The sequence below is a fragment of the Zalophus californianus genome, chromosome 2 (assembly GCF_009762305.2).
Source record: "Zalophus californianus isolate mZalCal1 chromosome 2, mZalCal1.pri.v2, whole genome shotgun sequence".
NCBI classification, from domain to species: domain Eukaryota; kingdom Metazoa; phylum Chordata; class Mammalia; order Carnivora; family Otariidae; genus Zalophus; species Zalophus californianus.
Window position 1 is genome coordinate 175,254,146 of NC_045596.1, and position 13,634 is coordinate 175,267,779.

Consider the following 13,634-nt stretch of genomic DNA (forward strand, 5'->3'; position numbering starts at 1 on the left):
TATCTTACTCACCTATCACTATAATCTTGAATTAGGGATCTAAATTGCCTTAGATTAGAGATCTAACTTTCCTCCCTGCATCTGATATTTAAGAATGGCACACCTGGAAAAAGTCATAATTGGATAGTATTTAAATTATTGCACAAAGGGGCGCCTGGGTGGGTGGCTTCTTGGTTAAGCATATGCCTTCAGCTCAGGTCATGATCTCTGGGTCCTGGGATCAAGCCCTGCATCAGGCTTCCTGCTCAGCGGGGAGTCAGCTTCCCTCTTCCTCTCTCCCTCCCACTCTCCCCCTCCTCCTCTGCCCCTCCCCACTGTTTGTTTTCTCAAATAAAATCTTTAAAAATTATTGCAGAGAAATGTCAGGTTTTATTTTTAAGAGGACAAGGCTCCCTTTTCTATCCATCAAAAAACAAGAATTTACAACCACAAAAGGATTTATAAAATATAAGAATTTGAGATCCCAAACTAGGTAACACTACCTAATTATGGATTTACACAAATAGATTCTAAGACAGTCCTCGTAGGTATTATCTTTTTGTCTTAATGCACAAGATTCAAGGATGACTCTATTCCTAAATTAGAGGTCAACACAACTTGTTTCTAAAAACCAGGTTTCTTCTGCAAAGTTCAGAAAGGATGGCCCATGAACGGTTTATTTCCAAGGAAAGGGAAGCATAACTTATTTTTCTAAATAGTAATTATTTACAAGTTTCACTTCTGAGGTTAAAGCACATTCTAGAGTTAAATGTGAGGAAAAGGAGCTCTGAGATAAGAGATGGCAAATCACACACGTTTAATCCCCTCCCCGTCCCCTCCACGCACAGGCATGCGCGCGCACGCATCCCCCTCAAGTCATGCTTGTCGTAGATCTTTGTATCCTCCCCTTAATATGCAGAATGGACATAATACTTGCCATTTTTAAGACATTTTCAAAGGAATACAGACAGCGTGCAATAACTAATGACGTATTTTTAAATCCCTGATAAACGATATCAAGCACTACTTAGTTATCCCCATTTCTGGTTTTCAGTACTAATTCTGAACTGCCTCTCCACTGCTCTTGGGGCACTGCATGCTCAAGAAAACCAAAAGGGATGACACTATGAGCTCTAATAAATATAATAAAAAAGTTAATCTGGGGAAAAGGTCACATAATTCAATGTTTCTTAAATATGCCTGATAGCGAGAAAGTCTAGGGTGTCGATCAAAAAACAGATTGCACCCTCCAGAAATTCTGATTCAGGCTAGGACTCTGCATTTTTAACAAGCAACAGATGATTTTCCTGATCAGATATATTTGGTAAACACTAACATAACACATTACCAAATCCACAGGAAGGTTTTCTAGTTTTAAAAGAACATACAAACAACATTCAATTATACTTACTCCCACTGAGATGAGGTTGTGGCCCCTGAAAACTCCTCACTGCCAAATGCCATAGAGCCTGTTGCGAAGACTGCTTGATCTTGGAGCAGAGGCCTCTGAGCCAGACCCAGAGTGAATCTCACACAGGCAGAGAAGAATTAGACCCTTTCGTATGAGAAACAGATTTGCAATTATATTTTATGAGGTACTTCTGCATTTATATTTAGGAGGAAATCACTAAAGCTGTGCTTAAACTGTGACACAGTGAACTTTGACTATGATTCTTTATTGAAAATAAGAATTCTCCTGAGACACTCCTTAAATTTCTAAGACGCGAAAAGTTTGTGTTTAAAAAAAAAGAAAGAATATCCAAGAAGCAGGTCAACGAACCAATAGGCAATGACTGATTAACAGGAACTTAACTACTCGTAAGAAGTTGTAAAGCCGTGTTCAAACTTGAGTGTGCATAAATATCACATAGAAATTTGTTAAAATGTAGACTGAAGTCAGCAGATCTAGTGTGGGGCCTGAGAGTCTGTATTTCAAGCTACTGCCAGGCCCACAGACCACACTAGAAAAATTCTACAGGAACAATCACCCAAACTTTAATGTGCATAAGGATCACAAGGAGATTATGATTATTTAAAATGAAGATTCTTGGTCTCCGTTCCTGGATATTCTGATTAAGTAAGGCCAAGACCCTGGAATTTGCAATTTTAGCAAGGGCTTTACAGGATATGGATATAGGAAGCGCACAGAACCCACATTGAGAAATACTACTATAGAGGTCACAAAGATTAGTAAAGCTTGGTATCTCTTTCTGAGGAACTTATAGGGTAGGGGAAAGAAGATATCCAAGCCAAATCGCCATGCTTCAAAGGCAGTATGAGATACTTGTTAAGAACAGTACTCAATTTTCTCTAAAAGTTAGGAGATACTGACATTTTGGAAGAGACTTTGAAGTCTTAATTAACAAACAATAACTATTAAGTATGAAAAGGATAGTTTTTAGGTCAAAAGGATTACGTATCCCTCATATTACATCAACAAATGCCAGGAGTCAGCCTCCCACGGTCTGATATAAATGGTTTAGTGCTAAAAGCTATTTGTCCTGGTATATGTCCACACTAAATACTATGAACATCCCATTGACTGGCAGGAATTTGAGGCAGAAGAATCATTTGGCATCTTTACCCAGGCATCGATACAGAAGTCAAAGATGACAGAATTACAGAAACTATATAGAAAGCAACAAAAGAAAGATCATTCCTATGCACTAACAAAAAACAGAAAATTCTTCTAAGGCAGGTGGAGGTGGGGAGGAGAGCTAATAAATTTAGATGCCAACAGTCACGTTCATCTAGGATCTGAACAAAATGCCAGTGATGGATATGTAACTCAAACCTAGTGATTCTCTACCTCTCCTTCCTCTGCATGACAGCTAGCATTTTGTTTATCATGGTTTGCATGCCTACTCTGTCAATAGTAATGCCCCGTACAATCCTGTCTACACATCAAACGTGAATTACTCATTCCTTCCTGCTTTCCCTAGGCTGGACTTGATGGACATTAGTTTCTTCGTCACCTCTGAATAGAGATAATAGGCTTCTGGAACACCTGTATTTTTCATATCTAAGCACTGCTGACCATAACATACATTCTGATCATCACCTTCCTCTTAAGTTCAATCTATAGTGAGTTAGCAGGAATGCAGCCTTGTTGAGGCAACTCACAAGAGAGGAAGGAAGAGCACTATATTGTACACAAAATTAATACAACACTGTATGTTTACTATACTGGAATCAAACTTTTTCTAGAAAAAGAGGAAGGCAGAGTGATATGAAGGAAAGAACACTTGAGAAGGAATTGTAAGTCCTGCACTAATAACCTTTGACCACTACCTTCATTCCTAGAAGGTGCTGAGCAGAGACAGGACACTGCACCTAAGATGATGATGAAAAAGAACCAAGCACTCTGTAGTAGTTCCAGAATAAGGACTACTCCTAAATTAACACGGCATCCAGCAAACTATTCTGCAGTCCCCAGGAGACAGAAGATTTATAAAATTAATTTGATTTTTAAAAAACAAATGGGCTAAGTATTTCCAGAAATAAAACTGGCCTCCAAACTCTGCAAAAACCCCCAGTTTCTCCCTTGTTCTTCATTCTCATCAGTATATATCCACCACCAACAGATTGTTTCTTGCTGGGAGACATCAGTAAAATGGCAGTTCTCCCTGAGAAAAGACACTAGCCTCATTCACACTTCTAGAGAGCCTGACATAATGGGAGTTATCCCCAAAGAGAAAACTGTTTGGGGGAGGGGGAGATAATCATCTATATCTATCAGAATCTCAACTTAGTTCCTGTGCAAAGCATTCCTCTTTTGCCTGACAGCCTTCACACAACCGATAACCAAAGCACACACTAAATAATGAGAGACGTTTCAGTCTTGCCTAATCAACAAAACCCCAGGAGTACAGATCCTGTGGCAGTGGCTGAAAACCTGATCTACATCGTTTTATAAGTGAAATTTATCGGATATTAGCTTAGGAAAGTATGAAAAAGAAATCTGAGGTTTAGGGGCCTGGGATGGCAGGTGTGAATCTAAAGATCTCAGGAGGCCAGGCCAGTGAAATGTGTTGCGGCCTGCCTCCTTCTGCTACAGAGCAGGTTAAGAAAAAGAAAAAATTGCTATGTTGTAGCACCCAGGGCCTGTTCAAGGCCTTAAGACTGGAACCTTTCTTTTGGCATGCACATGATTACATATTCTACCTTCAGGGCTTTTAAGGCAGTCTACTTCTAAACAAATATTAAGATGATGGCCAGTCATACTTATTGATATTTCTCTACTCATTTTAATATATGTAGTAGGATTTTTGCTAAAGAAATACACCTATCAGTATCATAAAAGGCTAAGGAAAAATAATTTTACTCTAAAGGTTTTTTTTTTGTTTTTTAAGATTTTATTTGTCAGAGAGAGAGAGAGCACAAGCAGGTGAAGCAGGCGGAACAGGCAGAGGAAGAAGCAGGCTCCCCAGTGAGTAGGGAGCCAGATGCGGGACTCGATCCCAGGACCCTGGGGATCATGACCTGAGCGGAAGGCAAATGTTTAACCAACTGAGCCACCCAGACATCCCACAGTTTTTCTTTTTTTAAATGAAGGGCTCTCAGTTTAAGAAAACATTTTTTGGCGGGCACCTGGGTGGCTGTCAGTTGAGTGGCCAGCTCCTGGTTTCTGCTCAGGTCATCTCAGTCGGCATCCTGGGATTGAGCCTCCCCCTTCCCCAGTCAAGTTCTGTGCTCAACAGGGAGTCTGCTTGAGGATTCTTTCTCTTTCCCTGTGCTCCCCCTACCCTCACTTGCGCGCACGCGCGCGCACACACACACACACACACACACACACACACACACACTCTAAAATAAATCTTTAAAACAAACTTTTTTCCCTAAAGAATACATTTTTATTGCTTTTAGGCAATGAGAAACCAAATCAAACCCAAAGTGACAGATTAATAGCTACATTTACCCATGTTTGTTATAGAAGACTATGCCAGCATTTACAACTTCAGTGATTTTTTTCAGAGTCATACAGTTCTGGAAATACTATGCAGCATTTTGTGTGATGACTTCCTATAAACCAAGTATCATGAATCCGAAGGCAGGAACCAGGAATGAATTGGGAATGAAGACCTGAGCCAGCTGGAGGGAAACTACCAAAAGTTGCCATTCACTGGCTATCCTGGAGTTCCCAGCCAACATCACAGGTACAGACATGGCGTTCTGCTCACACCCTCTAGCCCCTACCTACAGTAGCCACCCACGGTGTCTGTCCTACCTTCCTCCTCAAAGTCTAGTTCTGGGTATAAGGAATAAAAACAAGCAGATCAGGTTGTAACCATCCAGAGTTGCCACCAGACTGAAACTAAGGCTACCTGGAAGAGTATTAAACCCAAAGTTGTCCATCTATAAATTCATTTCATGCTGAACTGTTTAATTATTAATTCTCAGGAACTACCATGCAAGTGATTGAATATTCTACCTCCAGAGCTTTTAAAGCAGTCTATTTTACAACAGACTGAAATGCTGGCTAGTCATCGTGCTTGACTATAAAGTGACTAGATACAGCAATCTAAAATTTTGTAATTTCAATCCATTCTCCCACTCCTCATTTTAAGAGGAAAGTTATTTGGGAGAAGGAAGCCATGCATTAATTTATTTTGATGTGGCAACCTGCCTTCCATCTGTGTCTCTTGTAATACCTCCATCTGTTTAAAAGAAAGATAAACTGTTCTTTAAAAGGGCTTGGAGCCCTGCTTCTAAACAGGACATCCTAGTTCACTTAGAGTATAACTCAATGTAAATTGTAATTTTTCATGATTTTCTGTTGAAACCAAATTCTGCCCATAAAACCGTATACTCTGGTCCTGAACGAGTTCTTTCTAAAACAATGGAAAAGTACTCCGAGAGAAAAATGCTGAAGAGACCATCAGGAGCAGGAACCCCCTAGAATCTGGCCTCCCTGTCCCATCTGAACAGTTATGCTCCTCCCTGGGGCCCCGTTTCTCCCTGTGTGGGGTAGAGGGGACAATGCTTGCTTCTGTCTCCTGAGAGGAGGTGGTATGTGAGGAGGACAGACCTGATGACCCTTAAGGAGCTGGCGGGAGAAAGGGGACATTATTCAAGTTGCTTCAAGATATCAGAACATATCCTTAATCCCATAGGACCAAAGTCAGAAAAGTAAGATCGTGTTAGAGAGTTCCTATTTTAACTAAAAACTCAAGTTTAAAAATGCTATGAAGTTTGTCTTTCCCGTTTTCCCTTCTCTTTCTTTCTTTCTTTTCATTCCTCATTAGGCTCAACAAATTTAAGGAATACATGCCAGAATGGTAAACTATTCAAAAGCCTGATAATGTGGAATTAGAATTGCTCTAATCGCCGCCTTCCCCCTTGCAAAAAGTCCTTGTCCTTCTCCAGAATTACTAGCTGAGTGAATATAACACACAGTTGGCCACATCCCCCAATTTTGAAGCCTAACTTCAACTCCAGAGAAAGCACAGTCAGGATGGCAGACAAGAGAAACAATGGATAGCAAAGCTATTCCTAGGAGTATGGGCTCACAAAATTTTGATAACTTAGGCATGCAGAGGAAATGGAGCATATGCAGAGTTGTGTATACCTGCCAAACATACTAGCAAGCATTTTATTATATGCATTTATCTCATCTGACCTTCAACCAGAAAAACAAGGTCTTATTCCTGTTTTATGGACAAGGAAACAAGTTCAGAAAGCTTAACTTGTAACAAAACTAGAAAGTGACAGAGCCAAGACTTGAACCTTGAACGTTCAAGAGCCTTAAACCATTACAGCTATTTCTACCCACTGCTCGTTCTCTATACTTTTCCAATTTCTACCAGCCACCCTACTCTTCAATATACTGCTGCTTCCATTTCAAATTCTATACTTGATAGATAAGGTGCCTTGACTTGAATTTGGGAAGCAACATGTAAAGAGGGGGAAGGAATGGAAAGGGAGCTAATTTTAAGAGTACTGAAAAGAGTGGGAAAGCTGACCCCCATGCCAACGTTAGGAAGGGCACAGGGGCCAAACACTGAGAACGCATCATCTTGCAAGCATCTTGCAATCTTCCACCAAAAACATTACGCAGTACATTATGCTGGTCAAAGGAGGACTTCACACATGCTTAATATTCCGGCATTAACACAATATGTGAGAAACAGTAAATCTCCTGCTTTACTGACAGAGCTAATTAGTTCAATCCTAGTATTCTAATTAACAAAAGAATTATGTAAAAATTATCATCAGAAAACAGATTTTTTTTAAATTTTTCATTCTGAATTTAGTAGTGGGCACTACTGTAGTTGTAAACCATTTCAGCTGTTTGTTCCGTTTTCTTGGCAGAGCCCACTTACCTCACCAGCGTATGTTTTCTCACAGAAAATTTAGGAATACTGCAAGACTACAGATTTCTGAGGCAAGAGGACAAAAATGAACTAAGAGGCTTTAAAATCTCCTGTTTAGATCAGGGAGCTATCTATAATTCATCATCTGGCAAAAAAATGTAATCACAAATGAAGTATGTGACAGTCATATTAACAGCAATGTTTAAAAATTCCCCCAAATAAATGCTACATAACGTTCTTTTTTAAATGAGGTAGATCTATATTGAGAATATAGAGAGGTGTCTAAGACACATCGGCAAGTTAAAAAAACCAATGCAGGTGCAATTTTGTATACTGACACAACAAACTTCTAAAAGTATCTCAATGAAAGTTGGATGCAGGACTTTTATTTTCTAATTTTTTTTTTTACCATATGTTTCACTTTTTAAATAGTAATTTCTCCTTACAAAGTCTTCCTTAAACTAAGAATTAGGAAATCTCTTTCCATATGTGACAGATTGGAAGGAAATATTTAGGGCTATCCAAGATTGGTAATTTATGGATCCCAATGGCTGAAGAGAAGGTGAAATCTTTTCTTCTTTTGGTAAATACTGATAATGATGAATATCCACAGTTAACTAAACACTGCATTTAATATACACTTTAGTAACAACTGCCCATTTTCTCCAATATCTATTCTTCCTATTTCACATTTTAGCTGGGCACACTATTTCTCAAATTCCCTAATTAGGACTATATTGCCAAGGTCTGGCCTATGAGGTGGGCAGAATGATGCCTGCAAGTTCTAAGTTGTGTCTCTATAAAGAGAGCACATCTTCCCTCTTTCCTGTGTCAAGATATGAGGTGGGAACTGGAGCAGCCATCTTAGACCATAGGATGAAAGCTACCTTAAAGATGGCAGAGCAACAAAATAGAGTCCCTGATGAACTGGACCCATAAACCTATCACGAACTTTCCCAGGCTTTCGTGTGAGAGGAAGGTCTAGTATGTTTAAGCCACATTTTGTTTTTTGTTGCTGCAGTCAATGTCCTGCTGCGTGCATGTGCACACACACCCCCCCCCCAGGAAGTTATTCTCATGCTACAACTAAATATCCCCTTTTTAAACCCAAGTCTATTAAACTGACTGACAAATTAATCTACTTGTACTAAATCTTTAAATAGAAACCAGAAACAGAAGAACCTAAGATATCTTTCTTTCTTTCTTAACCTCCTTGGCTTCTAAGTAGCAAGTTTGAAACAAAAATGCCTCCCCTTTATCAACTGCTGGTCTTGTTTCCTACTTGTTAAAAGAGTAAGAGATTTTATTTTTAGCAGTCTCACCATATTTCCAATGTACTGAATGACCTAAACCTACCTCACAGATTAACCATAATGAAAGAAAAAGTGAACTAGAAGGAGTCACTAAAAACAATAAACTATAAAATTACCTTTAAAATATACATTACTATAACGTGAGGCAACAACGGATTAATCTATATGAAAAAAGCAAGGCTTACTTCAAGTGGGTGATCTTTGACAATTTTGATCTAACTTTCCAAGTTCTGTTTAGTGCAAGTATGTCTTAACTGATTTCATCGCTTTTTTTTTTTAAAGACTTTATTTGTTTGACAGAGAGCAGATAGCGAGAGAGGGAACACAAGCAGGGGGAGCGAGAGAGGGAAAAGCAGGCTTCCCGCTGAGCAAGGAGCCGGATACAGGGCTCGATCCCAGGACCCCGGGATCATGACCTGAGCTGAAGGCAGATGCCGAGTGACTGAGCCACCCAGGCACCTCTTGTTGCCTCTTTAACAGAGTCCTCACACAAATACATTTGTGGACAAACTGAAATCGTAAATATTAGGAAGAAAGAAAAATATAAAAACTCAAATATCAGCTTTTCTTCTACACAGCATAAGTTTTTAGGAACATATGCATTACTGATTTATGAGTAAAAACAGAATTTATAGTTCTTCAGACAACAGATGTCAACAAAGTAATCTAAAAAAACGTTACTCTCCTGAAATATCTAAATACCTAGGTCTTTACTTTCGTCAATACATCTATTTCTTTCAGACATAAGTATAAGATTTTCCTTAAAATGTTAACTTTGCCCTTGGTAAGAGTATATAGTTTCTGCTTCCAGTACCTGGTTTATCTTTTCAAAAGCATACATTATTTTTTTTTAAAGCATACACTGTTCTTTCAAACATTTCCACATTCTCCTTTTGGTCAGACTTCAACCAAATAAATACACGTATAAGGTAAAAAATGAGGATGAAAACCTGAAGGTCTAATTATTTTCTACTGTAAGAGCTTCAATAGATTCTCAATAGATTTTAAAAGGATAAGATGTAGATTTTCAGGCCAACCATAATATAGCCATGAGTTCATACAAAATACCTAAACCCATGGTTGTATACTCAGGAAGCTGCTGCTCTCTTTGGAAAGGAAAGCACTCTTAAGATTTTAGCTTAAGTTACTAAAAACTAAAGATTTTTCTACACCAGATGTTCCAGAAATGATCAGCAGCAAAACAGATCAAAAGATTTAGATCCACAGGGTGGCTTTCCGTGTGTGCATAATTTAATGTGTGCATAAGAGAGGCAAGTCAAGGCAAAAGTCACAACGACAAAACATTTCAGAAGTTCTATGAAATCTTTGAAGATGTTCCAAAAAAAAAATGTTCTATGAGGTAGGAAAGGCAAGATGGAGTTAAGAGGAACAGAACTTTGATCTTTCTTGTTCTTTTACAATTGGAAAAGAGAGTAGGCCTGAAACCCAAATGAAATCGTGGTATGTGAAAAATACGTATGGTGACACGCGGCTTCCACCACGCCCACTTTAAACCACAAAGATTTAACATTTAACATTCTTATAAATAATGACAAACCGAAAGTCATAAAGGAAAGAAAGAAATCAGTTTTGCACACAACTAGCATTTACATGGTGTTTACAAACGTTTTGTATCTACGGATCCACAAACCCTAATCCACAACTCCGAAATCTAAAAGCTCTCAAAGCCTAGTGTGTGTTAAGGCAGAGAGGCTGTATGTGCAAACTCACTAGGTGGCACTGCACAACCTGAGGTGGTACTTATTTATAGTCTTAATTTATCTCACTCAGTGTACCTGTATGTTTCACTACAGACAAAATGTGCTTAATTATTAAAGTGCTACCTTAGACCCCACTGTGCTTATATTATCTGTGGGTTATGGACTGTGTTACCTTCTAAAGCACATCTGGTCCCAAGGATTTCAGGTAAGAAGCGTAGACCTCTATCAACTCAATTACCCGCACCATAACCCTATGAAAAAAGAGCTATCTTGCAAACGGGAAAACAGAGGGTTACACAACCTGCCCAAGGTTAAAAACAAAACAAAACAACGATTAAGTATTAAAGCATCTCAAGCAGTTCAAAGCCTGGACTCTTAGCCATTACCTATACAGACTTTCCTTTTTACATCACACAGATAAATGAGGTGTGTGGTTTTCCAGCCATAATTACCAAAATTAATGTAGGAGTCCTTTTATTTTTTCAACCTTTTAAAAACCATAGTTACGCTTCAGAAAAAGAAAGTACTGCATTTCAAGGAAAAACAGACTTTGGGCAAAGTCACGCTAATATTTTTAAACAACCAATGTCCACGCAGCACATTCTTCCAGATCTGGGTTGTGAGTAAACAACGGAGCTTGAAGTGGCATTGTCACAACTGTTTGAACAAGGGTGTCCAAGAACATGCTGTTTTCATCGTTCTTACTGTCACAAGTGGAGGTTTCAAGGGACATATGAATACCAGGGTTAAAAGAAAGTTATAGTGGCGGGGGGGAGAGTAATGATTAAGAGGCACCGCACTAGTAGGGTGAACTAATCGCCAAGTCTTTCCTTGGAAGCCCCAGTTCAACCACTAATATCACCCAAAATGCCAACCTCTGCCCTTTCCCTCCTCCCGCTGAACGAAGCGTAAATAAAACCCTTACAGGTATTTGTGCTCTCCCCGCACTCCGACCTTCTCTCAAGATGGCGGCGGACGCAGGCGAAGCCACCGGAAATGGGGCTGCGCACCAGGACCCGCTTCCGCCTCCGCCCTTGCTGTAGGCTCCACACAGGAGGGGACAAAAGCACACAGCAAGATGAAGACCTAAGAACAGGCGTCACGTCAAGACAGGAAGCGATCCAGGAAGACACAGGGTTCGGGGGGAATGTAATTAAAATGGACAAGAAGGCTGTGACTGACCAAGAAGGTTTAGAGAAACAAGATAAAGCGACACCAAACCCTCATTCTGGAGCTGCCAGAGTCAGAGGAGATGGGGCGAGGGAGGAAAACCTTTCCAGGGACTTGGGAGTGCTACAAAATCAAGGGCAAAGGTGAAAAGCGACTAGGACCTGGAGAGGTGGAGAGTGAGAAAAATGGAGTGTAAAGAATCTGAAATGTTTTTGCATATTTTGGCTTACCTATGCCTAAACCACCAGAGGGAACATTTGGCATAGCAAAGGTACAAAAAAGTATTTAATATTGTTAGCCCCTACATGTTCTTAGGTCAGAGCTTTCCGGTGTTCCTCTAGACAAGTTTACTTGATTCTCTAATACATGTAGTCTGCAGGACGTAGATTCTGTATTTCTTATGCAATATTAAGAGGATAAAAAAAAAACCTATTGATGACAGTTTTATCAAACATAAAACAGATTTTTCCCTCTCATTTTTTGGAGGGTTCATTGCTCAGATAACAGCAAGGAACCATTTTGCTACTACCTAGATTCTGAAACAGAGAAAAGATGGAAATTAGGCATTATGATGGAAAAAGTGAAGTACTAGAGAGAGTTGAACAGATCCACCACCTTATCTATCTTCCTTGACTGTACAATCTCTGGAGCATTTCCATTAATGGGCAAGAAACATCCCAGTGCATTGACTATGTTCACCTGTTATTTGTAACCTCTTATGACATGAATAATGCTTTTCCCACAATCTGTTCTACTGAATTTACTTTTTTTTTCCCGTCAGCCTAATAGTTGTGCCAAATTTGAGATCTGCAATTTTAGCTAATGTTCCAGTTTTTTCTACCTAGGTTAAAAATTCCCATACTGGCTGTGAACATCAAGAAACAATGATACTCTGCAGCAAACATTACAAACAAGAAAACAATTTAAAACTCTAGGTTTTTAGACTGCACACAAATCTGTGTACCCCTAGACACTACAAAATTGATTATGGTTAGTGTTAAAAACTGACAATTACGGGCGTCTGGGTGGCTCAGTCGTTAAGCGTCTGCCTTTGGCTCAGGTCGTGCTCCCAGGGTCCCGGGATCGAGCCCCACATCAGGCCCCCTGCTCAGCGGGGAGCCTGCTTCTCCCTCTCCTACTCTCTCTGCTTGTGTTCCCTCTCTCGCTGTGTTTCTGTCAAATGAATAAATAAAATCTTTAAAAAAACCCAAAAAACTGACAATTACTATATAATAATAAAACCAGAAAACAAGGGTAGCTGAAGATGGAGAAAAATTGGAACCCTTCTGCACTTAGTGGGAATGTAAAATGGTGCAGCCCCTCTGGAAAACACTATGGCAATTCTTCAAAAAATTGAACATAGAATTACTCTATGATCCAGCAATCTCACTTCTGGGTATAAATCCAAAAGAACTGAAAGTAGGATCTCAAGGAAATATTTGCACATTCATGTTTACAGCAGCATAATTTACAATAGCCAGGAGATGGGAGCAACCCAAATGCCCAACCAATGAATGGACAAAGAAAATGTGGTACATACATACAATGGAGTATTATTCAGCCTTAAAAAGAAAGGGAATTCTGACATATGCTACAACATGGATGAACCTGAGGACATTATGCTGAGATAAGCCAGTCACAAAAGGACACACTGTATGACTCTACTTATAAAAGATATCTACAGTAGACAAATTGATATAAACAGAAAGTAGAATGGGGGTTGCCAGGGGCTGGGGAGGGGAAATGGGGAGTTGTTTATAGAGTTTCAGTTTTGCAAGAAAAACTTCTGAAGATGTTGCATATTGTGAATACACTTAGCACTAATTAAACCGTACACTTAAAACTTGTTAAGATGGCAAATTTTTTAAACCATAATTAAATTTTAAGTTATATTTTTAAAAAGGAACTGAATTAGCAAGATAGAAGTGAATGGGAGATTAGTAACTCTAAGGAAGAACTTTTTTTCTCCTTTTAGAAAAACAGATTGGGGTGCCTGGGTGGCACAGTCGGTTGGGTGTCTGACTCTTGATTTTGGCTCAGGTCATGATCTCAAGGTCATGAGATTGAGCCCCATGTCAGGAGCACAGCCTGCTTAAGATTCTCTCCCCCTGCCACCAAAATAAAAATTAAAAACAAAA

The 13,634-nt window shown here is 39.4% G+C and overlaps 1 protein-coding gene across 13 annotated transcripts in view; it reads right to left on the reverse strand.

Annotated features, from left to right (window-relative positions):
• RBPMS (RNA binding protein, mRNA processing factor) overlaps positions 1 to 13,634 on the reverse strand; it is a 172,671-nt gene that overhangs the window by 117,790 nt on the left and 41,247 nt on the right. Inside the window, exon 2 of one of the 13 annotated variants that reach the window (XR_003520630.2) lies at positions 1,391 to 1,534. The exons of the other annotated variants lie outside the window; for them this stretch is intronic. The gene's annotated coding sequence lies outside the window, so the exon portion shown is untranslated. The remainder of the gene's footprint in view (positions 1 to 1,390; positions 1,535 to 13,634) is intronic. 13 annotated transcript variants of the gene reach the window in all.